The following is a 27,994-nucleotide window of genomic DNA, read 5'->3' as shown; positions in this document are numbered from 1 at the left end:
TAGTAACATTGAGATTAAAACTCTTCATGCAATTTATTTAAAACACATTTAAGCTACCTCTACAATTTAGCTTCAGCGGATATGAAAAATAAACAAGCGCACACATAAAAATTTTACATAGTTTACACAATTCCTTTTGGTCTAATGACCCTAGAAAAACCCACAAGAGGAAAACCAGTGAAAGGAGGATTTATTTGCTTTTAAAGAAATTGATTTCACAGCTGAAATAGAAAAACTTATCTCTCTTTTTCTTGGTGATGTCTCTGCTCAGGAATACACAGGTATTCATGCCCCACACAGTCATAAAACACAGTTGTGATATGCCTTGGAACCTGCACCTAATGTCACTTTATAGCACCTCGATTTTTGTGCCAAGAATAGCATAAATCTTCTCTGAAATTCGAGGCTCAATTATGAACTTTCCGCCTCCTGGATTCACGCTGAAATTGCACTAAAAACTTGGCCCAAATGACTGTAAAATCACCAGAAAGGAGGGCTTCAAACTACCCTATTCCTCCACAAGAAACTTGCTGAGAATATCTCTCAGATTTACAACAAAAACACGAACTTCTGAGTCTTGTAACTCAACCTAACTCTCAAATTACATAACAAAACAAAAAACAGCATCAACAACCCTTAAAACAACAGTGTCCTCTCCACAAAAAGTATGTTCAATATCTCACTCAGCGCTCCTAAAACCAGCACAGACATTCCCTGGGATATTGTCTTGTAAACTCAGCCTGAATTCCTTGAACTGTGTACGTGCACTCTGCCTGAATTCCTTGAACTGTGTACCTGCACTCTGCCTGAATTCCTTGGAGTATGTCCCTTCAACTTCTGCTAGAAACCCAGTTTTCAAATGTCCCTTTGTTGTGTGTATTCTCTTCCTTGCAATCTTTGCATCCTCCTAACTCCTTTGCTCTCCTCAATAGCACACATGAGAAGAATAATGAATAAACCTTTGCATTTTCCTTTTCGTCTTCTCTTAGTGAAGAGAAACCTAATCCTAGAGATTTAATGGCTGAGATCAAATCTCATCTCATTAGATCAAGGGTAGAGATAATTTCCCTCTCTTGACCCATTTTCTCATGTTGTCCCCTCACTTAAAGATCTCCTAGTCACTTTAACATGTTTTGTATTATGTACACTTTTCCTCTCATAAAGTCACTTTAATAATAAAAGCACTTCGTACCTTTTCATCCTAAAGTCACATTTAAAACGTAAAGTGAGTTTATTAAAAATTAGTTAGCACATGTACCACCTCATAAAGTGACTTAACTCCAAGACATTATTATAACTCACAATGTCATATGACAAAAAGGTTATTAAAGTCTTTTCCTAGGAAAAAAGGCCAATGCACTAGGAATCACTTCCTTGGTACCATTTTTATCCACACACAGAGATATATATATATATATATATATATATACTAAGTTGCACGAAACGGGGAAATGGGTATGAGTTTCTGAAACGGGTACAGGTACGAAATGTGATCCTCCCAAATTTTGGAAACAAGGAAACACGATATATATATATCTTAAGACAAAAGAAATATGTGCAATCATAAAGCATGCATGATACAATATGATTAAATTGTCCAGTGTTAATGCATAAATTACAAGTCTCTAAAGTTACATCACATTTACTCATGAATGATCACATAATGAAAATAGCAATATCCAAAAGCAGCCTTTATTATATATCCAAATTTCAAAATCAACCTTTATTATATATATGAAGTTGCAAGTACTATAAATACTAAAGCCTAATAGCCTTCAACCTTCATCCTCATCATCATAATCCTCGTCAAAAATAGAAGCAAAAGCATGCTCAACAATGGATGGCACAGTTGAAGAAGATTATTCGCCAATTCCACTTCTAGGCTCTTGGTCTTCAATATTTAGGGCAGCAAGAGAGAGCTCCAAATCAAGACTTTTTGGATCCATATCCCATTCTTTAGAAGGACCACTGCTATATTTTGGACCCCTACAAGATACAAGACGAAGGTTGGTATTGTTTACAAAACATACAATAATAAATATGAAAGAGTCAATAATTATAAGAAATACTAGAAACTAGAAAATCACAAGTAAATATATTATATATTGCTTGACCCTCTTGCCACGAGAAATTTCTAATTTCTTGTCTAGTGCTTGATTGAGAGTCTCCTCCTGCGTAGTCGAATAGTCTTGGTGCTCTTGATTAAATACAAGTTCCATACCCTAGTACCCTAGGTGCTCTTGATTATTGGGAGTCTCCCTTGCATAGAGGCCTTGGTGCTCTTGGCTAAATACAAGTTACACACCCTAGTACATGACAAAATCCAATGGAAACATGCAATCTTGTTAAAATTGGCAACTAGGGCCAAACTCCACACGGGCCATCTTATTTATGACAGCTGATATTTTTCTTGGATTCCTCTCTCCGAGAGATGTGGGATTGATCTAGAGATCATCTGATTCCGACATGTACAAATGAAGTTATGTTATGAATTTATTTTGATTATGGACAAATTGTCAAGGTTGGTCGGCAAACTTATGTAGGCTCAGAAGCGAACAGCCACGTCTATTCATCTTCAATGTTTGCTATAAATACAAGATGCCTTAGCCTCATTTGAACACACTCATCTTCACACATCTCTCTCTCTCTCGTCACTGATTGGATACGGATTTCTGGGCCTCTCTCACTCCACATGTCCGAAATTTTAGGAGAGCGAAATTTCAAGATGCCGAAATTTTAGTAGATCGAATTTCTGGACAGTTTGACCAATTGTTGACCAGCAAGCGTTGACCTCCTTTGATTGCATTTTTGTGAGGGATATCTCTGTTTGGACAAATCGCATTTCTAGGCACAGAAATCGAGGCTAAACATCTTTTGTTGACCAAGGTTGGCTGCAGCTAGTGTTGACCGCAGGTGGGTTGTTTGACCAAACTTTGACTAGGCTAAATTTCACTATTTTGATGATTGTTTTACCTTGATGTTTGGAGGCCTAAGTTGGCTGAAGTTAGTCGATTTGTGGATGATCAAATCTATCATGTTGACCAACGTTGACTGTTTTTGTTAGGGCTCTTTTGTTGCTCTTATAAATTATCAGATTTGTCAATTGTACTATCTCCCTCTGTTGAACTATTGAAGACTAAAAGAAGATTTGATCAAGGGTTTCCCCACATTGGGGTTTGTCCCTAGCTGGTGCCACATCTAGCAATCCTTTACAGAGAAAATACTGGCGGAAAATCTGAGCAAGTTTTATCTCGCTTCACCCAGCAGCATTTGGACTGATATGGCACAAGACTAGCTAACCTCAGCTATTTTTGCATCACCTCTTCTGACCTTTGCGTCAGTTTTCCCGATTGTTCTGGCTTCTGCCCTCTACTTCAGCTTTCTCTGTTGTTTTAATAGTTGTTCCCGACAATTCCGACTTTTGCCCTCTACGTCAGCTTCTCTGGCTGTTACGGCAGTTCCAGTCGTTCCCGACAATTCTAACTTTTGCCCTCTGCATCAGCTTTCCCAGTTGTTTTGGCTGTTCCTGGCAGTTTTGGATTCTGTGTGACAGGCAACATTTCTTCTCTCCTGGCTCTCTCCGCCTCTCTATTTGTATTCTCTGGGAAGTCCTTCTCCCGGATTCTCACTACCCCTCTACTGCAGAATGATCACTTAATTCGAAATCCTTATCAAACCTTGCCCTAGGAATCGAATTCTTCATCAATTCGTTCTCTTCGTGTGTTTTTCCAAATGAACCCCAAGCTTCCATTTTATACTTTTCTTGTTGAATCTTCAAAGGCAAAGATGAAGTCTCTAATCAACGGCTAAGACTAAAACATCACCTTGATCCACCTTCTAGATCATCCTCACTCATATTTTGATTAATACCCATTAATATTTTAATTTTCCTAAGTTTAGAATTAGGAACCCCATTACAATCAAGGTGGAATTTCACCAAACGGTTTCTGGGTTCTTTAGAACTCTTGTGCCTTAGCCTCTCCACCAATTTTCAAGGCTAGAGCACTTCTGATGCTACCAAAAACTAACACCCCCTCTTAGCGAGGAAAGTGCTCTAGCAACAAAGCCCAACTGCATGTTGCTCTGCTTCTGAAGCATCTCCCTTTTCACACTGTTGTTGATGCTATTCTACTGCTACCCATGACACTGTCAATGCCATTGTTGCATCTGTACTATAGCTCCCTCTCAAACGCTGCATCTACTATGTTGCTAGCACTGCCACTGCTAACACTACATTCGTACTGCAACTCAATTGTAGAGAGAAGCCACTGAAAAACATCCAAAATTAGTTGAACTTAACTGTGTTCAACATAATACAATGAATGTTGGAATCTAACTACCGTTGATTCTGACCCTCTGAATCTTCTGCGTTGTTGTTGACCCCTACACTATGCCAAATGCACTAATGCCAACCTTGCTATGCATTGATCAATCTCTAGTCCCAAGCTACTGTATCTATCCTCCAAACAATCCCTGCGGCATCTGACACTAGGTCCATCTCACTACTGCTGAATCTTCGGCTCTCATAGCAAGGAATTGATCCAGGAGGTGGACTCCTCAAGGATCCTGCCCACATGTAGTCCTGTTAACTACAACTCAATATCGCCCCCATCTCCCCCATGCAGATGCATGGGCACTCATGGCATACTCTTCCTCGTCAATCTTCGCAACTGCAACCTTAGGATCATGCTTCTCATCCTTATCCTTTTGCTTCAAAGGACACTGAGAGGCAAAGTGACCCAACTCGCCACATCTAAAACATTTCACCTTCGAAATGTCCTTCCGCTTCTGCTTCTGTTGTCCCTTCGATGTTAGAGCTGCGTTTTCCTCCTCCTCCTTCATGTTTGAGCCACCACCACTGTTGTCGCTAAGGTTGACCTTCACTTGGTCCCTCCTTAACTCGTCCTCCTTAAGAGTCGCCCACATCTTCTCCCATGAAGGTAGTTTTACTTTGCCCAATATGCTTTGCACAAAAACTTGGCATTCATTCGAGACTCCATTCAGGGCTATCCTCACCTTCACCGTTGGATGAGGAGTGGACCCCACTGTAGCAAGTTGGCCTCTAATGTCCTGAAGACAATAAAGATAGAGGTTCACCCCTTCTCCCTTCTACATCAAAGTCCGCTGCAACTTTTGCTCCAAAAAAACCTTTTGTTGTTCGGAAGAGCCTTCATACAGAGAAGACAAGGCTTCCCACAGCTCTCGGGTTCTATCCTTGCCCTGCAAGTGTGAGACCACATGATCTTGAACTACATCAAGAATGAGCCTCTTTGCCTTCCCCTGCTCGGCTTTGTACTGCTTCTTTTGATCATTGTCAGCAGGAATAGCTACAACACTTTCGACGTAGGCCTCGAGATCATATTCCTCTAGAACAGCTAAGATTCTAGTCTTCCATATGACACAGTTGGGGACTCCGTCCAACCTGTACCGATCTCTGAGCCCATGCAATACCATCTCACCCAACTGTCAAACTCACTCCTCTAGTCACTACTTAGCAGTGCTCAACTGCTCAGCAAGTGAGAAATTTGACCTTTCTAGCAGAATATTCTCTAAGGAGAAAATTCCCTTTCTACATGTCTTTGTTCTTTTCCGGCAGATTTCTCCCCCGGAAAAAACTACGCCCTTCAAGCACTGCGATGAGGCTCTGCATTACTCCCTCTGCCTCTACAAACTCATGAACTGGAAATCATACATATCTGTCTTCTCACTCAAAGAGGGAAATCCTCGGATCTACTTCCCAGCAAGGACTGCGCAATCACTTCAAGGGGATTCAAATTGTTCCCAACTACAACTTTCAGCCTCACTGCTCAGCACTGGATCTACTCTTTCTGTTTCAAAATCAATGCTCCAGTACCATGTGAAAATTCCTACCCTCAAGGAACCCAACTGCAGCAAATCTGAATCTACTTCACCTACTTGATTTTTAAATTACATTCATCAAGTTATTCTTCTAAATACTGAAGCAAATTATTTATGCAGCCTACACTAATTAAATATTAGATCGCATGAAATAGAAAATAGAGCAAATAACAAGATACATAGGACACACTTATTTTTGGACACAATAGTCCCCGGAAAAATCCAATGCGGGAAAACCAATGCAGTAGCCTTAAGGGTTTTATTATTATGCAAGAGAAATATATAAATACAAATCTAGGATGCTCATCTAGCAATCCTTTACAGAGAAAACATTGGTGGAAAATCTGAGTGAGTTTTACCTCACCTCACATAGCAGAATTCCGGCTGATCTGGCACAAGACTGGGTAACCCCGGCTATTTCTGCGTCACCTCATTTGCCCTCTATTGGATTTTGAGTGAGATCTAAAAATCTACTTTCTCCATATGAAATCCAATGACAGCGAAACCACTCTCTGTGACAATTCCTACCCTCAAGGAACCACTACTGTAGCAAATTTGAATCTACTTCACCTCCTTGATTTTTAAATTACATTCATCAAGTTATTCTTTGAACACTGAAGCAAATTACTTATGCAGCCTAGACTAATTAAATATTTGATCTCATGACACAAAAAACAGAGCAAAGAACAAGATACATAGGATACACTTACTTTTGTACACAATAGTCCACGGAAAAAACCCAATGCAGGAAAATCGGTGCAGTAACTTTGAGGGTTTTATTATTATGCAGGGGAAATATATAAATACGAATCTAGGATGCTCATCTAGTAATCCTTTACAGAGAGAATACTAGCGGAAAATTTGAGTGAGTTTTACCTCACTTTACACAGCAAAATTTCGGCTGATCTGTCACAAGACTGAGTAACCCCGGCTATTTTTGCGTCACCTCATCTGCCCTCTACTAGATTTTGAGTGAGATCGAGAAATCTACTTTCTCCATACGAAATCCAATGAGAGTGAAACAACTCTCTATGACAATTCCTACCCTAAAGGAACCACTACTATAGCAAATTTTAATCTACTCCACCTACTTGATTTTTAAATTACATTCATCAAGTTATTCTTTTGAATACTGAAGCAAATTACTTCTACAACCTACACTAATAAATATTTGATCTCATGACACAAACAATAGACAAAGAACAAAATACATAGGACACTTATTTTTGGACACAATAGTCCCCAGAAAAACCCAATGTGGGAAAATCGGTGCAGTAGCTCTAATGGTTTTATTATTATGCAGGAAAAATGTCTGAATGTGAATCTCCGATGCTTATCTAGCAATCTTTTACAGAGAAAACACTGGCAGAAAATCTGAGCGAGTTATACCTCACTTCACCCAGCTGAATTCTGGTTGATCCGGCACAAGACTAGCTAACGCCAGCTATTTATGCATCACCTCTTCTGCCTGTTGCATCGGTTTTCCCAGCTATTTCGACAATTTCGGCTTCTGCCCTCTGCTTCAGCTTTCTCGGCAGTTCTGGCAGTTGTTCCCGGCAATTCCGGCTTCTTCCCTCTGCGTCAACTTTCCTGGCTGTTCCGCTAGTTCCGGTTGTTCCTGGAAATTCCGGCTTTTGCCATTTGCGTCAACTTTCCTAGTTGTTCTGGTTGTTCCTGGCAGTTCCAGCTTCTGCGTGACAGGGAACTTTTCTGCAATGTTGGCTCTCTTTGCCTCTTTGTTTGTATTCTCCAGAAAGTCCATCTCCCAGAGTCTCACTACCCCTTTGCTGCAGAATGATCACTTAATTCGAAATCGTTTTCAAACCCTGCCCTAAGAATCGAATTCTTCATCAATTCGTTCTCTCCGTGTGTTCTTTCAAATCAAACCCAAGCCTCCATTTTATACTTTTCCTGTTGAATCTTCAACGGTCGAGATAAAGTCTCTAATCAACGGCTAAGACTAAAAAATGTCTTGATCCATCTTCTATATCAGTCTCACTCATATTTTGATTAATACCCATTAATATTTTAATTTTCCTAAGTTTAGACTTAGGAACCCCATTAAAAATATTAATTATTTTAATAAAATACAATCCGGATGGAATTTCACAAAACAGTTTCTGGATTCTTTAGAACTCATGTGCCTTAGCCTCTCCACAAATTTGCAAGGCTAGATCACTTCTGATGCTACCAAAAACTAACACTCCCTCTTAGCGAGGAAAGTGCTCTAGCAATAAAGCCCAACTAGATGTTGCTCTACTTTTGAAGCATCTCCCTTTCCGCACAATTGTTGCCACCAACGTTGTGTTGTTGTTGCTACTGTACTGCTACCCATGACACTGCCATTGCCACCGCTACATCTGTACTACAGCTCCCTCTTAAACGCTGCATCTGCTAAGCTGCTAGCACTGCCACTGCTAACACTACATTCGTACTGCAACTCAATTGCAGAGAGAAGCCACTGAAAAACATCCAAAATTAGTTGAACTTAACTGTGTTCAACATAATACAATGAATGTTGGAATCTGGCTGCTGCTGATTCTAACCCTCTGAATCTTTTGCATTGTTGCTAACTCCTGCACTATGACAAATGCACTGATGCCAACCTTGCTATGCGTTGATCAATCTCTAGTCCCAAGCTACTGCATCTATCCTCCAAACAATCCCCGCATCATCTAACACTAGGTCCATCTCGCTACTGCTGAATCTTCTGCTCCCGTAGCAAGAAATTGATCCAAGAGGTGGACTCCTCAAGGATCCCACCCACATGTAGTTCTGTCGACTACAGCTCAATATCGCCCCATCTCCCCCATGCAGATGCGTGGGCACTCATGGCATACTCTTCCGTGTCAATCTTCGTGGTTGCAACCTTAAGATCATGCTTCTCGTCTTTATCCTTTTGCTTCAAGGGACAATGAGAGGCGAAGTGACCCAGCTCACAACATTTGAAACATTTCACCTTCGAAATGTCCTTTCGCTTCTAATTTTGTTGTCCATTCGATGCTAGAGCTGTGTTTTCCTCCTCCTCCTTCGTCTTTGAGCCACTCCCACTGTTGTCGCTGAGGTTGACCTTCACTAGGTCCCTCCTTAACTCCTTTTCTTTAAGAGTCGCCCACATCACCTCCCATGAAGGTAGTTTTTCTCTGCCCAATATGCTTTGCACGATAACTTGGCATTCATCTGAGACTCCATTCAGGGCTATCCTCACAATCGCAGTTGGATGAGGAGTGGACCACACTGCAGCAAACTGGTCTCTAGTGTCCTAAAAACATTGAAGATAGATGCTCACCCGTTCTCCCTTCTACATCAAAGTCGATTGCAACTTCTACTCCAAATACATCTTTTGTTGTTCAGAAGTGCCTTCATACAGAGAAGACAAGGCTTCCCACATCTCTCAGGTTGTATCCTTGCCCTACAAGTGTGAGACCACATGATCTCGAACTCCATCGAGAATGAGCCTCTATGCCTTCCCCTGCTCGGCTTTGTATTTCTTCTTTTGATCGTTGTGAGCAGGAATAGCTACAACACTTTTGACGTAGGCCTCGAGATCATATTCCTCTAGAACAGCTAAGATTTGGTCTTCCATATGACATAGTTGGAGACTCCGTCCAACCTGTACTGATCTTTGAGCCCATGCGATACCATCTCACCCAACTGTCGAATTGATTCCTCTAGTCACTGCTTAGCAGTGCTCCACTGCTCAACAAGTAAGAAATTCGAACTTTCTGGCGGAATGTTCTCTAAGGAGAAAATCCCCCTTCTACGTGTCTTTGTTCTTTTCTAGTGGATTTCTGCCCCGGCAAAAACCACGCCCTTCAAGCATTGCGCTGAGGCCCTGCATTACTCCCTCTGCCTCTGCAAACTCACGAACTTGAAATCGTACCTATCTGTCGTCTCACTCAGAGAGAAATTTCCTCGGATTTGCTTCCCGACAAGGACTACGCAATCACTTCAAGGGGATTCAAATTGTTGCCAAGTCGAGCTTTCAACCTCACTGCTCAGCACTAGTTCTGCTCTTTCTGTTTCAAAATCAATGCTCCAATACCATGTGAAAATTAAGAGCCTCACGGAACCCTAACTGCAGCAAATTTGAATCTACTTCACCTACTTGATTTTTAAATTACATTCATCAAGTTATTCTTCTGAATACTGAAGCAAATTACTTCCGCAACCCACACTAATTAAATATTAGATCTCATGAAACAGAGAACAGAGCAAATAACAAGATACATAGGACACACTTATTTTTGGATACAATAGTCCTAGGAAAAACCTAATGCGGTAAACCAGTGCAGCAGCTTTGAGGGTTTTACTATTATGCATGAGAAATATTTTAATACAAAACTAAGATTCTCATCTAGCAATCTTTTACAGATAAAATACTAGCGGAAAATCTGAGTGAGTTTTACCTCACTTCACCTAGCAGAATTCTGGTTGACCTGGCACAAGACTAGCTAACCCCAGCTATTTTTGTGTCACCTCTTCTGCCCTCTGCGTCAGCATTCCCGGCTGTTCCGGCATTTCCCAGCAGTTCTAGCTTTTCCCAGTTGTTCCGGCATCTCCTGGCAGTTCCGGCTATTCCCCGCAATTCTAGCTTCTGCCCTCTGCGTCAGCCTTCCCAGCTGTTTTGGCTTCTACCCTTTGCATCATCTTTCTTGCCTGTTTCGATAGTTCCCGACAATTCTAGTTGTTCCCAGCAATTCCAACTTCTGCCCTCTATGTCAGCGTTTCCGATAGTTCCAGTTGTTCCTAGCAGTTCCGGCTTCTGCATGATAGGCAACTTTTTTGCTCAACTGGCACTCTCTGCCTGTATTCTTCAGAAATTCGTTCTCTTGGATTCTCACTACCCCTATGCTGCAGAATGATCACTTGATTTGAAATCCTTATCAAACCCTGCCATATGAATCGAATTCATGATCAATTCTTGCTGTCCATGTGTTTTTCAAAATGAACCCCAAGCCTCCATTTTATACTTTTCCTGTTGAATCTTCAACGGTCGAGATTAAGTCTCTAATCAACTGCTACAATTAAAACACGATGTGATCCGCCTTCTAGATCATTCTCAGTGATATTTTGATTAATACCCATTAATATTTTAATTTTCTTACATTTGGACTTAGGAACCCCATTAAAAATATTAACTATTTTAATAAAATACAATTGGGGTGGAATTTCACGTAACGATTTATGGGTTCTTTAGAACTCATGTATCTTAGCCTCTCCACTAATTTTCAAGGCTAGAGCATTTCTAATGCTACCAAAAACTAACACTCCCTCTTAGCGAGGAAATTGCTCTAGCAACAATGCCCAACCGCATGTTGCTCTACTTCTGAAGCATCTCCCTTTCAGCACTATTGTTGCCACCAAAATTGTGTTGTCGCTGCTACTATACTGCTACCCATGACATTGCCACTGCCGCTACTACATCTGTACTACAGCTCCCTCTCAAACACTGCATTTGCTATGTTGCTAGCACTGCCACTGCTAACACTGCATTCGTACTGCAACTCAATTGCTTAGAGAAGCAACTAAAAAACATCCAAATTTAGTTGACCTTAACTGTGTTCAACATAATACAATGAATGTTAGAATCTAACTCCTGCTGATTCTGACCCTCAGAATCTTTTGTGTTGTTGACTCATGCGTTGTGCCAACTATATTGTTGCCAACCTTGCTATGCGTTGATCAGTCTTTGGCCCCAAGCTACTGCATCTATCCTCCAAACAATCCACGACATCATCTGACACTAAGTTCGTCTTGCTATTGTTGAATCTTGGGTTCCCGTAGCAAGGAATTGATCTAGGAGGTGGACTCCTCAAGGATCCAGACCACATGTAGTCCTCCCAAATAAAGTTCAATATCAGCCCATCTCCCTCCTAGAGAAGCGTGGGCACTCATAGCATATTTTTCCTCATCAATCTTCGCGACTGCAAACCTTGGGATCATGCTTCTCGTCCTTATCCTTTTGCTTCAAAGGACACTCAGAGGCAAAGTGACCCAACTCGCCGCATCTAAAACATTTCACCTTCGAAATGTCCTTCTTCCTCTTGCTTTTGTTGTCCCTTCAATGCTAGAGCTTCTTTTTCCTCCTCCTCCTTCGACTTTGAACCACTCCCACTGTTGCCACTGAGGTTGACTTTCACTAGGTCCCTCCTTAACTCCTCCTGTTCAAGAACCGCCCACATCTCCTCCCATGAAGGTAGTTTTTCTCTACCCAATATACTGCACAAAAAGTAGTCATTCATCCAACACTCCATTCAGGGCTATCCTCACCATCGCAGTTAGATGAGGAATGGACCCCACTTCAGCAAGTTGGTCTCTAGGGTCCTGAAGACGTTGAAGATAGAGGTTCACCCCTTCTCCCTTCTACATAAAAGTCTGTTGCAACTTCTGCTCCAAATACTTCTTCCGTTGTTCGAAAGAGCCTTCATACAGAGAAGACAAAGCTTCCCAGATCTCTCGGGTTGAATCCTTGCCCAGCAAGTGTGAGACCACATGATCTCAAACTCCATCAAGAATGAGTCTATTTTCCTTCCCCTGCTCGGCTTTGTGCTTCTTCTTTTGATCGTTGTCAACAAGAACAAATACAACACTTTTGACGTAGGCCTCGAGATCATATTCCTCCAGAGCAGCTAAGATTTTGTTCTTCCATACGACATAGTTGGAGGCTCTGTCCAACCTGTCTTAATCATTGAGCCCATGTGATTCCATCTTACCCAACTGTCGAACTTACTCCTCTAGTCATTGCTTAGCAGTGCTCAACTGCTCAGCAAGTGAGAAATTCAAACTTTCTAGTAGAAAGATCTCTAAGGAGAAAATTCCCCTTCTACGTGTCTTCTTTCTTTTCCAGCGGATATCTGCCCCAGCAGAAACTGTGCCTTTCAAGCACTCATTGAGGCTCTGCGTTACTCCCTTTGCCTCTGCAAACTCACGAACTGGAAATCGTACCTCTTTGTCGTCTCACTCAGAGAAAGATTTCCTCGGATCTACTTCCCGACAAGGACTGTGTAATCGCTTCAAGGGGATTCGAATTGTTGCCAAGTACAACTTTCGGCCTCACTGCTCAGCATTGTATCTACTCTTTCTGTTTCAAAATCAATCCTCTGATACCATGTGAAAAATCATATCCTCAAGGAACCCCAACTGCAACAAATCTAAATCTACTTAACCTACTTGATTTTTAAATTACATTCATCAAGTTATTCTTCTGAATACTAAAGAAAATTACTTCTATAGCCTACACTAATTAAATATTTGATATCATGAAATAGAGAACAAATCAAAGAACAAGATACATAGGACACACTTATTTTTGGACACAATAGTCCCCGGAGAAACCCAATGCGGGAAAGCCAATGCAGCAGCTCTGAGGGTTTTATTATTATGCAGGAGAAATATCTGAATACAAATTTAGGATGCTCATCTAGCAATCCTTTACAAAGAAAATACTAGCAGAAAATCTGAGTGAGTTTTACATCACTTCACCCAGCAAAATTTTGGTTGATCTGGCACAAGGCTGGCTAACCACAGCTATTTTTGTGTCACCTCTTCTGCCCTCTGCGTTAGCTTTCCTAACTGTTCTAGCAGTTCCCAACAGTTTCAGCTTCTTCCCTCTGTGTCAGCGTTCCTCGTTGTTCTGGCAGTGGTTCCCTACAGTGCTGGCTTTTGCCCTTTGCATCATCTTCCCTAGTTCTTCTAGTAGTTCACGACAGTTCCAACTGTTCCTGGCAATTCCGGCTTCTCTCCTTTGCGTCATCTTTCCTGGCTATTTCGGCAATTCCTATTGTTCCTAGCAGTTATGGCTTCTACGTGACAAACAACTTTTTTGCTCTATTGGCTCTCTCTGCCTCTCTGTCTGTATTCTCCGGAAAGTCTCTCTCGGATTCTCACTACCCCTCTACTGAAGAATGATTACTTAATTCAAAATCCTTAGCAAACCCTGCCCTAGGAATCGAATTCTTGATCGATTCTCTCTCCGCGTGTTTTTCCAAATGAACCCCAAGCCTCCATTTTATGCTTTCGCTATTGAATCTTCAATGGTCGAGATTAAGTCTCTAATCAATGGCTAAGATTAAAACATGACTTGATCTGCGTTCTAGATCATTCTCACGCAAATTTTGATTAATACCCATTAATATTTTAATTTTCTTAAGTCTAAACCCTGCCCTAGGAATCGAATTCTTGATCGATTCTCTCTCCATGTGTTTTTCCAAATGAACCCCAAGCCTCCATTTTATGCTTTCGCTATTGAATCTTCAATGGTCGAGATTAAGTCTCTAATCAATGGCTAAGATTAAAACATGACTTGATCTGCGTTCTAGATCATTCTCACGCAAATTTTGATTAATACCCATTAATATTTTAATTTTCCTAAGTTTAGACTTAGGAACCCCATTAAAAATATTAATTATTTCAATAAAATACAATTCGGGTGGAATTTCACCAAACGGTTTCTGGGTTCTTTGGAACTCATGTGTCTTAGCCTCTCCACCAATTTTCAAGGCTAGAGCATGTTATGTAAAAAATAGCTAGGGTTATGTAAAATTACATTATTTGTAGTTATTAGGCAAAAGGGCATGACCAAAGATCATGCCCTTTCACCAAGAGGCACCTAAGGTTGTATTTAACCGAGCCTCTCTCTAAAATGTAATCATCATTCAATTCATTATTCATTTATTAATAAGATATTTATATATATTTATGTTTACCATTGAAGTCTGTTACTTCATCTGGTATCAGAGCTAAATCGTCCTCGGCTCACTATCTCCAAGTTTTTTTTACTGTCATGTTTTCACTGCTTCTGCCACCAAGACTTGTCAACATTGCACACAGTCGTCACATCTAATCCGCATTTCCACTGTGTCATCCGCCACTACAAAGAATCGTTCGACGTCCTGTCCGACGTTATCCCTTCACTGCATTTTCCAGTTCCGCTACTACTGTTCATTCTTATCATATTCTGTTGATCCACTCCATTATCCACCCCAACACTCACGCACCGTTCCGTCCACGCACCAACCATTGCACCGATTCCATCGATTGGTGCCCTGCCACCATTCCCTGTCACCATTCCGCTTCGTTGCCCGTGGTTCGCTTATAATCAGTCTCGTTCACTGATTTCCCCCGACCATTTCTTCTAAGCCGACATACTTACGACGTGCTACATCCATTCCCCATCGAAAACCTCGTACAAATAGCCACGCTATCGAACAGAACAGTTGTGTCTGTCCGTCATTCATATTAATTCTTTTTCGTTATATATAGTTATAATATATTAAATAAACTATATATTATATAACATATATATAACTATATTATATTAAATTATATAACATATATTATATACGATATATAATTTATTTATATACATATATTATATGGTTTAAAACTATATGTTATTTAATTTGATTATTTATAAGAACCAAATAAATAAAAGATTAAGCTGGCAGATAAATATACACCCCCACAAACTCGTTCAATGTCGACAATGTCAATGGCCGATTTCAATAAAAGATTGATTGAAGTGGAGAATAAGGTTACTAGCCACACCGATGATGTCAATAAAAAATTAGCTGATTTCCAGAATAAGTTTAATGGGCACGCTGACGATATCAAGAGGCTTCAGGATACGACAAATCGAATAGAACTACAGATGGGGCAGCACCATATCCAATCAGAAGTGAATCAAAACCAGACCTTAACATTGTTGAACCTCGTGTGTAAAAAGATGAATATTATACCCGAACAACTACTACAAGAAGATGAAGGAAATCAAGAGCACAACTCATCAGACTCAACAAAATCAACAGACTCTCAAGAAAAAGCTGAATCTCCAAAAAAATCAGCAACGCCCCACCAAGAAAATAGTAAAGCGACTTTTTCAAATAAGCAACTCTGGGATACATTTACCAATCAACATCCTTTTTTCGCTCAACCATTAGCAACATATCAAAAAAGGGAAAAAGTCGAGATGCCTAAATTCGATGGAAACGAAAAATACAGTGTTGCATGGATAAATAAAGCAGAAGAATACTTCGAGATTTATGACATCAACGATGATGACGAAAGGCTTAGGCACGCATCCATGAAAATGGAAGGAGAAGCATATAATTGGTATATGTGGTGGAAGAAGACGACAATCGCCATTAGTTGGAGGAAATTTAAAGATGCATTCTTTAAAAGATTCCAAGGTGTAAGGGAAGAAGAGTTTTTTTCATCACTCATCAAATTACGACAAAAAGGAAGTGTGGATGAGTACACTCAAGAATGGGAAACCTTAGTGACACGAGTACCTGGGTTATCAGAGTCTCGTCTAGTTCAATCATACATCTCCAGACTTAAAACTCATTTATGAGTAGAACTTGACCTTCATGACATTACGTCAATAAAAGTAGCAAGACTAAAAGCAAAAACTGCTGAAAAGAAATTCAAACAGATACTATGGTCAAAACCGGAAAAAGTATATTCAAGATGAAGTATACCCCAGTCTGTGGATTCAAATAGTACAAGGCATGTCCCACCACAGCGCCGTGAAGGTGAAAAATCTAATGTGGAAATACAAAGGATAAAAGAAGGCAAATGCAAACACTGTGGTGAGAAGTGCAACCCTAAACATAGGTGTGCTAAGGGAAAAGAACCAAAGAACCTGTATAATTGTGAAGCAACTAATGATTCAAACAGTGAAGATTTTGACATAGAAGAAACAGAATATGCCCCAGAATTCTCACGAGAATTAGATGACGAGAGTATTCCGCAAGTGTCACTATCAGCTATGATAGGTATATCACAACCTCAGAGTTTAAAGTTGAAAGGACATATAAAGAAGAACAACGTAGTGGTTCTCATTGACTCTGGTAGCACCCACAATTTTTTAGATGCAACCGTGGCAAAGAGACTCAATATTTTTTCATTTCCCTTACCAAACATGAAGGTGATAGTAGCTGACAGTAAGAACACTGAAAAAGCAGGGAAATGCCATAAGGTCAAATTGCAGATTCAATACTTTAATTTAGAGTCTCCATTCTTCACAGTACCATTAGGTGGAGTAGATGTAGTCTTAGGTATCCAATGGCTACGAACTCTAGGCACTTATGCTGCCAACCATCAAGTACAATTCATAAGATTTAAATGGGGAGGCCAGAGGTATAAATTACATGGATTCCAAGCACCAGAGAATCAAATTGTATCATCATCTCAGATGATGAAGATGATTCAAAAAGGAGCACCCGCTTATGTAGTACAATGTCACCAATTAGAAATGTTATCTGCAAATATGATCAGTAAAGAGTCACCAGAGATCCAAGATCTAATGCAAAAGCATGAAAAAGTATTTCAAGACCTGCCTATGAAAATGCCTCCTAATAGGGAAATTGAGCATACAATAGAAGTCAAAGCAAGATCAACATCAAGCCATACTGATATCCACATCACCAAAAAACGGAAATTGAGAGATTAATCCAAGACCTTTTAAAGTGTGGGATCATCTCGAAAAGTGAAAGTTTGTATGCTGCTCCAGTGGTATTGGTAAGGTAGAAGGATGGTCCATTCAGGGTATGCATTGATTATAGAGGATTGAACAAAATAACAATTAAAAACAAGTTCCCAATTCCCTTTATCAACGAAATGTTGGATGAGCTACATGGCGCAAAATACTTCTCAAAATTGGACTTAAGGTCAGGCTACTATCAAATCAGAATCAGAATGGAAGACATACCAAAAACGGCATTCCGAACACATGAAGGTCGCTATAAATTTAAAGTAATGTTGTTTGGGTTAACCAATGCACCAGCAACGTTTCAAGCAACTATGAACAAATTGTTTCGTCCACATCTTAGGAAGTTTGTATTAGTATTCTTTGATGATATTTTAATTTATAGTAAAACTTGGAAAGAGCACTTGCAACATCTGGATAAAGTTCTTACACTACTAAAAGAGCATCAGTTTTATGCAAAAAAATCCAAATGCACCTTTGGAAAGGAAGAAGTAGAATACCTTGGACACATTATATCCCATGAGTGCGTGAAGGTGGATCCTAATAAAATCAAAGCTATAAAAGAATGGACCAAACCTGTCAATATATCCAAGCTAAGAGGGTTCTTAGGTTTGACTGGATATTACCTAAGGTTTATTAAAAACTATGCACATATAACTACACCTCTGACAAACCTTTTAAAGAAGAATCTGTTTCTATGGGATGAGGAAGCAGGAAGGTGTTCTGAAAAAATAAAGGAAGTTGTCTAATGCCACCGTATTATCAACACCAGATTTTTCTAAACCATTTATCATTGAATGTGATGCTTCCGATTTCGGTATAGGTGCAGTGTTAATGCAAGAAGGGCATCCAATAGCTTTTGAAAGTAGGAAGCTCAATAAAAGAAAACGCCTCAAGTCCACATACAACAAAGAAATGCTCGCTATTATGCACGCACTAGCTAAGAGGAGGCAATATCTTTTGGGAAGTAAGTTCTCCATTCGAACATACCATAACAGTCTCCAGCACCTCCTTCAACAAAAAACTCTTTCTGAAGAACAACAAAAATTGAAAAAATTGTCGTCTTTGACATGGAAATACTACATAAAAGGGGAAAAGACAATGTAGTAGTAGATGCCCTATCCAGGAAAGACGAAGAACCAACACTACTTGCAATCTCGGTTGTTGTTCCTGAATGGCTTAATGAGATTCGAAGTGAGTATGCCAAGGATCCAGAAATAACAGCAATAATCAATAACCTTCTCAAGAACTCAAAATTTGAATGGAAGAATGATATTCTATGGTACAAGGGAAGAAGCTATCTAAATGCTAACTCCAAGTTTAAAGTTAAAATACTCAAGGAGTCACATGATTCACCGTCAGCTGGACATGTAGGATTCTTTAAGACTTACTACAATGCACATCAATCCTTCTTTTGGAAAGGAATGAGTCGTGATATTCAGAAGTATGTAGCAGAGTGTGACACATGTCAAAGGAATAAAAGTGAAAATATTACGACACCTGGATTACTTCACCCTTTAAACATTCCAAATCAAAAATGGGAAGAAATTTCGATGGACTTTATCTAAGGATTACCAGTATCTAAAGGCAAGGACAAGATTTTCGTAGTGGTCGATAGACTCACCAAATATACTCACTTTATGGCAATAAAGAAATCATACTCAGCGAAAGAAATTGCTGAAATATTTTGCAAATATATATATATATATATATATGTTACACGGTTTTCCGAAAGTCATTGTGAGTGATAGAGATGCCAAATTCAAGGGTAATTTCTGGAAGGAGTTGTTCAACAACATAGGAACCTACCTAAATATGAATTCCGCTTATCATCCTCAAACAGATAGACAAACAGAGCTTGTCAATAAATGTTTGGAGGCCTACCTATGTTGCTACGCTACAGAAAAACAAAATAAGTGGGCTCAATGGTTGCATCTCGCTGAGTGGTGGTATAATTCTACTTGTTATACGTCAACAAAAATGATGCCATTTCAAGCTTTGTATGGATATGAACCCCCAAAATGGAAGGATCTAGCTGTTGTCCAAACAAATCTACCTGTTGTTAAAGATCAACTAGAAGAAACCCAAAAAATCATCCAAATATTAAAAGAGAACTTGAATAATGCAAGGGATCGTATGAAGCAACAAGCAAACCGAAACAGAACCGAAAGAGAGTTTGAAGTCAGAGAATGGGTGTTTGTCAAGCTCCAACCATACAAACAATTATCCTTAAAACAAAAAGGAAAAAACAAATTGGCACCAAAGTTCTATGGACCTTAGCAGGTCAACAAAAATATTAGCCAAGTTGTGTATGGTTTAAGCCTTCCAGAGAAAAGTTGTGTTCACAATGTCTTCCATGTCTCCTGCCTGAAAAGGGCACTAGGCGACCATCAATCAACGCAAACAACGCTTCCATCCCTGGATGATGAGGGAAGGGTCATTCTAGAACCGGAAGGTATTTTATCTACTAGAGAAAGAAAGCTTCGACATCGTACAATCAAGGAATACCTGATCAAGTGGAAGGACTTACCCAAAGAAGAAGCTTCTTGGGAAAATGAATCATTTTGTCAACAACATCCGTTATTACGTATGCTTTGAGAACAAAGCATTCTTTCGAGAGGAAGGCAATGTGATGTAAAAATTAGTTACGGTTATGTAAAATTAGATTAGTTGTAGTTATTAGGCAAAAGGGCATGACCAAAGATCATGCCCTTTCACCAAGAGGCACCTAAGGTTATTTAACAGGGCCTCTCTCTAAAATGTAATCATCATTCAATTCATTATTCATTTATTAACAAGATATTTATGTATATTTCTGTTTACCATTGAAATCTGTTACTTCAGAGCACCTCTGATGCTACCAAAAATTAACATTCTCAAACATCCGGAGTCATTTCATGGTAATCTTAAAAATTTAAGTTATAGGATGAAAATGAAAGATAAAGGAGAATGTCACTTTTACTCTAAGAATTTAACATTACCATGAACTACATATCAACAATAGGGCCATAGGCTTGAGCATTAGGTTTCCCCACTCAAAAAAAAAATGTTTCCAACCTTCAATAGCTCCCTTTATCACTCCTTAATTGGCATGGAGCGAAGATATAAGAAAAAAAGAAAAAACGAAGAAAGAAATTTCTAAAAGTACAAAAAATAAAATAACTGAAAAAACACCACTTAAACGCTGAAACGTGGTCGTACAACCTGGAAACACGTTTCAGGTCGTACTGGGCCACGTTTCCCCATGTGAAACATGGCAATACGGCCTAAAATGCATTTACAGACCGTACCAAACGCGTTTCCGTATCGTTTTTGCCCAGAAACAGCCTCTGGCCCAGCATTTCCTACAACAGAGTATATATACCAAATTACTTGCAGAAGACATGAAAACATGCATATTTGCACCTAAATCAAGATAAATATGGCAACCATTGTACATCAATGATTAATTATTCGAGCATCAATGATCTAGATTCTAACAATTACAAACAGACATCAAATTTTTAAGCATGTCACAAATAATATAAGGTAAAAAGTATCAAAAATTTAAGAATATAATAGAAAGTAGACATTTAGATGATAAGACATTTAAATAACTTGTATAGCAAGTTAGCACCTGTCAACATGGGTCATGACCAAATAATAATGTTTACAAAATAGGCTACTTGGTCAACACCAACTAAGCAGTATCTTGCTCAAATTTGAGGTATGTTTAGTCTATTTTTATTGCTTGTGATCTAATAGATAGGGTACTTGCTCTCAATATGCTTGTTGCAGGGATTTCCTTTGCAATCTGAACGGTGATCGAGACAAGGTGGAATGAGATATTTCTCGTGATGAGATTTTAACCACCTTGACCTCTATGTAGAATAGAAAATCCCTAAGGCCAGATAGTTTTTCATATGAATTCTACAAGTCCATGTGGAACTCCATTGGTGATGATTACAAAACCATGGCTAAGACTTTGGCAATGAGAATTCCATATGTTGCTAGAAATGTAGAGCGATTAAAGCAAACTAGCTTTGTATAAGGGAGGTTATTTCTTAACATTGCGGTTCCCACCTAATAGGCTATAGAGTGGGCCCAAAAATCTAGTCAATACTGAGTAATGCTTAAGATTGAATTTGACAAAGTGTATGATCAAGTTGATTGATACATCTTGTAGATGTTGTCTTGCTTGGACTTTGGTACCTATTGTGTGACCATGGTGAACATGGTCTTCACCAATGCATTGGCATTTAAATCTGTCACCAATTGTTTGTCTCGGGGAATTATTCCACATCAACCATTTATCAAGGGTTTCCCTTTGGCTCCATATCTATATGTTTTGATTGTCGATGCCTTGGGTTATATTCCCAGAGGAAACTCATATTGTTAGGCAAGTCAAGGATATTTTGTTTTTGGATGGATCAAAGATAGTCTATAACTATTTCGGAAATGACTCCTTACTCTCTCAGGAATGATCAGGAGTCAATTGACAGGGTTCTTACTGTTGAAAAGTGTAACTAGGTTCGGTCCTCATAATGACATGTAATTGTGATTTTATGTAATTGATGTAAAGAAGAAAATAAAATTATTTTTGCAGTACTTGAATCCTAGGTTTCATGATCAAGGAATTTTATTTTAGTTAAGGTTCCCATTCTGAACATTTAGGTTTGGTCATTATGTCATAAAAGTCAATTTGAGTCAATGTCATGTATGAACAACCCTTCTTGGGCATGTTACATTTTTGTATAAGTCATTAAATGAACAAGAAGGCCCTCCAAGTCCAAGCAAAGGCATCTACTTCAAGTCAACTACAAGATAGAATGAATGATCTTCACTAAGGACATGTCGAGTCCCCCTCTAACAAGTCAGCTTAAAATCATGGACAAATCACTATATAGGCAGCTCGTATCTCATTTGAAGACAAGTAATTCGGAGAAGGATAGGTCTGAAATTAGGAGAAGTGCTAAAATCACCTAGAAAGAAGCCTCATAGCCAAGGAGAAGAAGGAAGGAAGAGAGAAGGTAGTTTTGGGTATGTTTTAGGGTTGTTCTTCTGTCACAAGTGTGAAGAGAAGAGGGATCATCTACTGCAGGAAGGTCGAGAAGGTTACAGTGATACTAAAATAAAATTCCTTGCTCATGAAACCCATGAGACAGGCATTACAATAATAATTTTATTTTCTTCTTTGTAACAATTACATAAAAATCACAATAACACATGTCGTTATGAAGACTGAACATAGTTACATTTTTCAACACACATAACAGTGATATGTTCTCCTATGGTAGTAACATATATGATACTTGAGACAAAGACATATGCTACTTACAGTGATATGGAGGTGGGCCTATCAGAGATCTTGTGGAGGGCTTGTGAATGCCTCTTTGATAGATTTGTCTTGTATGATCCAGGGTTGGCCCTAGGACGCCTAATGTGATTGATCTTGAAAGACTTGTGTCTCATTATTATTGTACTTTATATCTCAGCGAAACATTTGATGAAAATCTAAGAAGAAGAATTGATTCTCGGCTTTCCCCCTTGTGGCGTTTTGCCTTGCTCTCTAAACTAAATCCTAGTATCTCTAATGTGTATGCTTTTCTTCTAATGTCCCTTATTGTTCCACTACATTGTTAATGTCCTCTCCATAAAATTGCTTATGATAATATGGGGTGAATGTGATGTGAAAAATGTTGAAAAGTTTTAAAATGCAATTATCTACAGCGAAGAACTATCTTGCCCTTATAACATTAACATGGTAACAGAGTTGGGTGGAAGAAAATTCATTGAGATCACCCTCGTATAGACACCTATGATGGATTTCTTGATCAAGTAAGAGTGAAAGAGATGAAGATGTTGGAGACCTAAAAGAATGTTAGGGTTCCAAGGAAACCCTAGGGAGCCCTTGTTCTTACAAATAAAGGTTAGGGTTTGGGCTAAACCCTAGGAGTAGCTTTGGATTTGGAAAAGGGTTGGGTTCTATAGCATTGGAACCCTAGTGTGATTCAGAATTTTCATGATATGATATGATCAGTGAGAAGTTACTACGTTATTGTTAAAATTGGCAACTGGGGCCAAAGTCCACTTTGGACAGCTCATTTGATGGAGATGATTATCGCACGGAATTCCTTTTTTCAAGAGGACCAAAATCGACCTAAAGATCATCACATTTGGATAAGAAGAAATATGTTTTTGAGGTCAAGCCCACATGTGAAAATTGTCAAGGTCTGAACATATCATAATGTAGGCGCATGAAGCCCAACAAAAATATCACTTGACCCCCAACGACTTGCATAGATAAGAGAGACCTCACACCTCGATTGGCATCATCTCATCTCACACATTCTTCTCTCTCCTTATCTAATTGGTCCGTATAGCTCATTGGGCATCTCTTCTTCTCACACGTTAGCTAGAAAAGGGGACGTACTACAAGGTCGAATTGTAGGATTGTTGCAGGGTTTGACTAGCGTTGACCAAGGGGTATTTAACCAAGTTTGACTGCGAATTTTGGGTCAAATTTTCGGTTTTGGAGAGTTGCATCTATTGGCACAAAAACTGAGGTATTCTAGGCACATTGACATGAGCTGACTGCAGAGTTGACCGCAGGGCTGACCGTAGGAGTTCACCAAGTTTGACCATTGTTTTCATGATTGTTTTGGCCTCACTTTGACCACCTTAAAAGGCTGAGTTTGACTATGTATGACTGAGCTACATTGAGGACAATTTGTTGTCACTTTGACCATTGTTGACATTTTGGTTAGGGTTACTGTCTACTGGAGGAAAATTTTAGATTTGACAAGGATGCTTTGATCATTATTTGGCAAGTCAATTTTTATTTTATTGTGCTCTCTCTTTGTTGAACATTTGATATAATAATAAGAAGAATTGGTCAAATGGTTTTCTCCATCTTGGGGTTTTTCCCTGGCATTCGCCAAATCTGGTGTCCTCTTATCTTGGCTTGCCTTCTGCATTTTATTGTTCATGTCCAATCTACAGTTACTGGCAATGTGATTTATGGTTAATGTGATTGCTATTCGAAAATAAATTGGAAATTGTTATTGCATAGAACATACCATTGTTAACTAAATTTAACATGGTATAAGAGCCCAGGTGAAGACAAAGCCCAAGCAAGAGAGAGAAAAGAAATCACTAAGAGATATGTTGGACAAGACAAGTCTCCATGGCATCTACATCTTACTTCAAGACTGAGGATAAGCTCAATGACAAATCAAGCTATCATGCATGGAAGATGACTTTGGACTTGAATTTGGAGGAGCATGAAGTATTGGACTATCTGCAGGGAAAAGTGGTGGAGCCTCCTTCAAATGCACCCTCTGCTGCTAAGACAAAGTATCGAAAAGGTGAGGTCAAAGCAAAGAAAAATTTTATTGACTTCATTCAAAAGCATTTGGTTGCCTATATTTCTGACTTGGTAACTTCTAAGAAAATATATGATAAGTTGGTCGGGATGTTCAAAGTGAACAATGCGAATCAAATCCTCTTTCTCAAAAACAAGTTGAAGGATATTGAAATCAATAAATGGTAGTCTATCAAATCCTACTTCATGAGAATAACTCAAATCAAGAATGACCTTCTATCTATTGGAAAAGTTATTGCTGACAGTGAAATCACTTTTATTACACTTAGAGGTCTTTCAAGACCATGGGATGTATTTGTCACCACCATTCTCAACAATGACAAGATACCTAGTTTCGATGAGTTATTGGCTAGATGCACTCAAGGGGAGATGAGGATGATGGAGAGAGATAAGCCCTTCAATGGAAATGAACATGTAGCCTTCTCCACTCATGCAAAAAGGTAGAATAATGTTGGTCTAAGGAGACAAGGTCAAGGATTCAAAGAAGGAAGAAAAATAAGGTGCTACAATTACAACAAGTTTGGCCACTATGTAAGAGAATGCCCTCACAAGAAGAATTCTGCAAGGGATGATGACAACAACAACAACAATTTCAAAGGCAATGAAAATCAAAGGAACAACGAGTATAACAACAAAGGAAAGAGGAATGCTCTTGCTGCTCGAAATGGGAATGGTTGACCTCCCAAGAGGGCAATGTTGAAAAATGTGTAACTAGGTTTGGTCTTCATAAATATGAAATGTACTTTTGGTTCTTGTAAATTTTAAAATGAAATAAAATTATTATTATTGTTTTTCTAGAGTATGGGTTTTATGCTCAAGGTCTTTCATTTTATAGGTTAAGCACCCATTGAGTGCTTTTAGGGTTTGTCCTAGGTCAAGAAATCAAAAGAGTTATTGTCATAAGTTGAAGACCCCGTCGAGCACATTGCAATTTGTAAAGAAAATTATTTTTGTCCTTAAAAGTGTCAAAATACCCTTCAAGACCAAGTCGGCCAAGCAACAGGAAAGTCGACCTAATTTGAGGAGCAACGTCCACCTTGAGAAGCCAATACAAAGGAGGAGACTCGACCTCCTCAAATCACAATTATCACTTACTCATTCAAGCGAAGGAGGAAGAAGAATAATGCAGCGAAGAATGAAGAGGACGAGTAGATAATATTATCTTGATTCTTCATTAAGTGGTTTACAACCTCGTGGTTTTAGCAACCCATGGTAATTGCCCATGGTATTTTCAAGGTAAAAGAAAAACAAAAGGAATACAAAATCTCTTTATGTGAATGGTAAGTTTTACTTTTTACATGGAGAAAATTAACAGAGTCAAAGGCACATAAGTGGACATATATTTTATATTATACCCCAAAGAGGTGAATAGCCACGTTTCACTAGGGTTGTAACTTTTCAAAAAGAAAGAAAAAAGAAACAAATATATATATATATATATATATATATATAAAAGATATATAAAGAGAAGTATTATATTATAAAGGGGTATTTTAAAGAAAAGTTCAAGTCATAAAATTATTGAAAATATATATCAGTACAAAGCTGGTATTATTATAAAAGGTTACTTGAACGATCCATATATTAAAGTTTATAAAGGGTTAAATCTAGAACTATAAAGAGACATAAGGATAACAAGTTATAACAAAGGAAGCATTATAATAAATATAAAGTGTAATTTAAATAGTGGAGCTATATTAACCATTTTTTTAAGTGGGAAAAAAATATATAATTGATGAAAATAAAAGTTAACGGAATTTATAAAGGTGTTCAAGTTTATCAAATAAAAGGGCATTTATTTTAAAAAAGAAGTCCATTTTTGTAGAAAAAACGAAGGAAGCCTAATTCGAAAATGATGAAGGAAGGACGATTTTCCTATAAGGGTGTTCTAATCACACATCACAAGTTAATTACATTAAGAGGGACTATCCAAGGGGAAAAATTAATATCGCTATTAGTACAAGATGCGAGGAAAATTACATCAATGTTAATCTCACAAATCAACTATTAATTCCAGAGTCAAACATAGGAGAAAGAACATATATTTTTGGCAAAAAAGAATATGAAATTAATGATTTACAAGTGACAATTGATCATTATGAGTACATATCTCAATTTAGTGTCATAACTATGCTTGACGAAGAGGTTGACCTAAACCCTAAACCCTTTTAAACAAAGAAAAAAATTTCTTGATGTTCCCTTACAAGAGGAAAATGGTCACGTTCCAAGACATGACAACAAAATCAGAACTGATAATGCCTTCATCAAAAGATCTTAAGGATATTTCGAAAATAATGATTCACGAGAATCCAGAAACGGTATCAAGGAAGCAGAAAGAACTTGAAGAAGTCATATCCAACAAAAATAATGAAAATTCTTGTTTAAAGGAGCATAATGAAAAACTACTTACGCAAGTGAGAAAACGTAAAGCTAAGAAACACTAGTTAGAACAAGGAAAAGAAAATTCTGAAAAAAAACTCAATGAAAGTCTATCAGGAAAAGAAGAGGAAAGTTTATGCTTAAAAAACCTTAACCAAATGTTATTAGAACAAATCAATTGTTTAAAGGATGAGAAGCTTGAATACCAAAATAAAGTTGACTCAGAAAATGAAGAACTTTTATGTCTCAAAAGCCATAAACAAAGTCTACTCACTCAAATTAAGAAACTTAAGGATGATAAGAAATCATTGAAAAACAAATTACAAGAACTTATCACGAAAGAAGTGTCGAAATCTTCAGTCCAAGTGGAAGAAGAGGAACGAATATTGATTCAGTCAATATCACAACTCAAGAAGATGAGAAACCAATAGAAGTTAAACCATATTCAGATGTTGCAGTTCAAATTACGAAAATTCCACATGCAGTTTTTGTAACCAACTCGATGATGAAAACCTGAATTAAATCAGAATCTTGCTACACACATGATAAGGGAAACCAAAAGAACTCTTTATCTACATTTGAATCACAAGAACAGACATTTCAATCAATCTACGAATCTGTATCACTCAAAACATAAACAAAAAATTTATTTTCCGAACAATACTGAAGTGTGCATAACTCAGTCCAGTGATAACAGTTCATCACAAGTTTCCAGTAATCAAAGATTTCACAAAAGATTAATTTAGAGTGGTCAGATCCTTCCTCCATGCGACAATTTTATATATCACTCCAAGGATCATCTCAACTTGTATCGACAAACATGTTTATCCCGAGACGAGAAGACATGCATAGCAGAAAAAGAGATCAAGCCCTTTCATCAACAAGCTTTGAGGACAAAACTT

General features: G+C 38.5%; 1 protein-coding gene across 1 annotated transcript in view; it reads right to left on the bottom strand.

Annotated features, from left to right (window-relative positions):
- The window catches only part of LOC149214099 (uncharacterized), a 231,856-nt gene that overhangs the window by 125,208 nt on the left and 78,654 nt on the right, over positions 1-27,994 (bottom strand). The window lies entirely within an intron of this gene.

This window comes from Pinus tabuliformis, chromosome 1_1 (genome assembly GCF_031772625.1).
Source record: "Pinus tabuliformis cultivar Carrire ecotype Pingquan chromosome 1_1, CPIR1, whole genome shotgun sequence".
In the NCBI taxonomy this organism is placed as follows: domain Eukaryota; kingdom Viridiplantae; phylum Streptophyta; class Pinopsida; order Pinales; family Pinaceae; genus Pinus; species Pinus tabuliformis.
The sequence above is the reverse complement of the archived record's forward strand: the minus strand, read 5'-3'. Positions and strand labels throughout refer to the sequence as shown.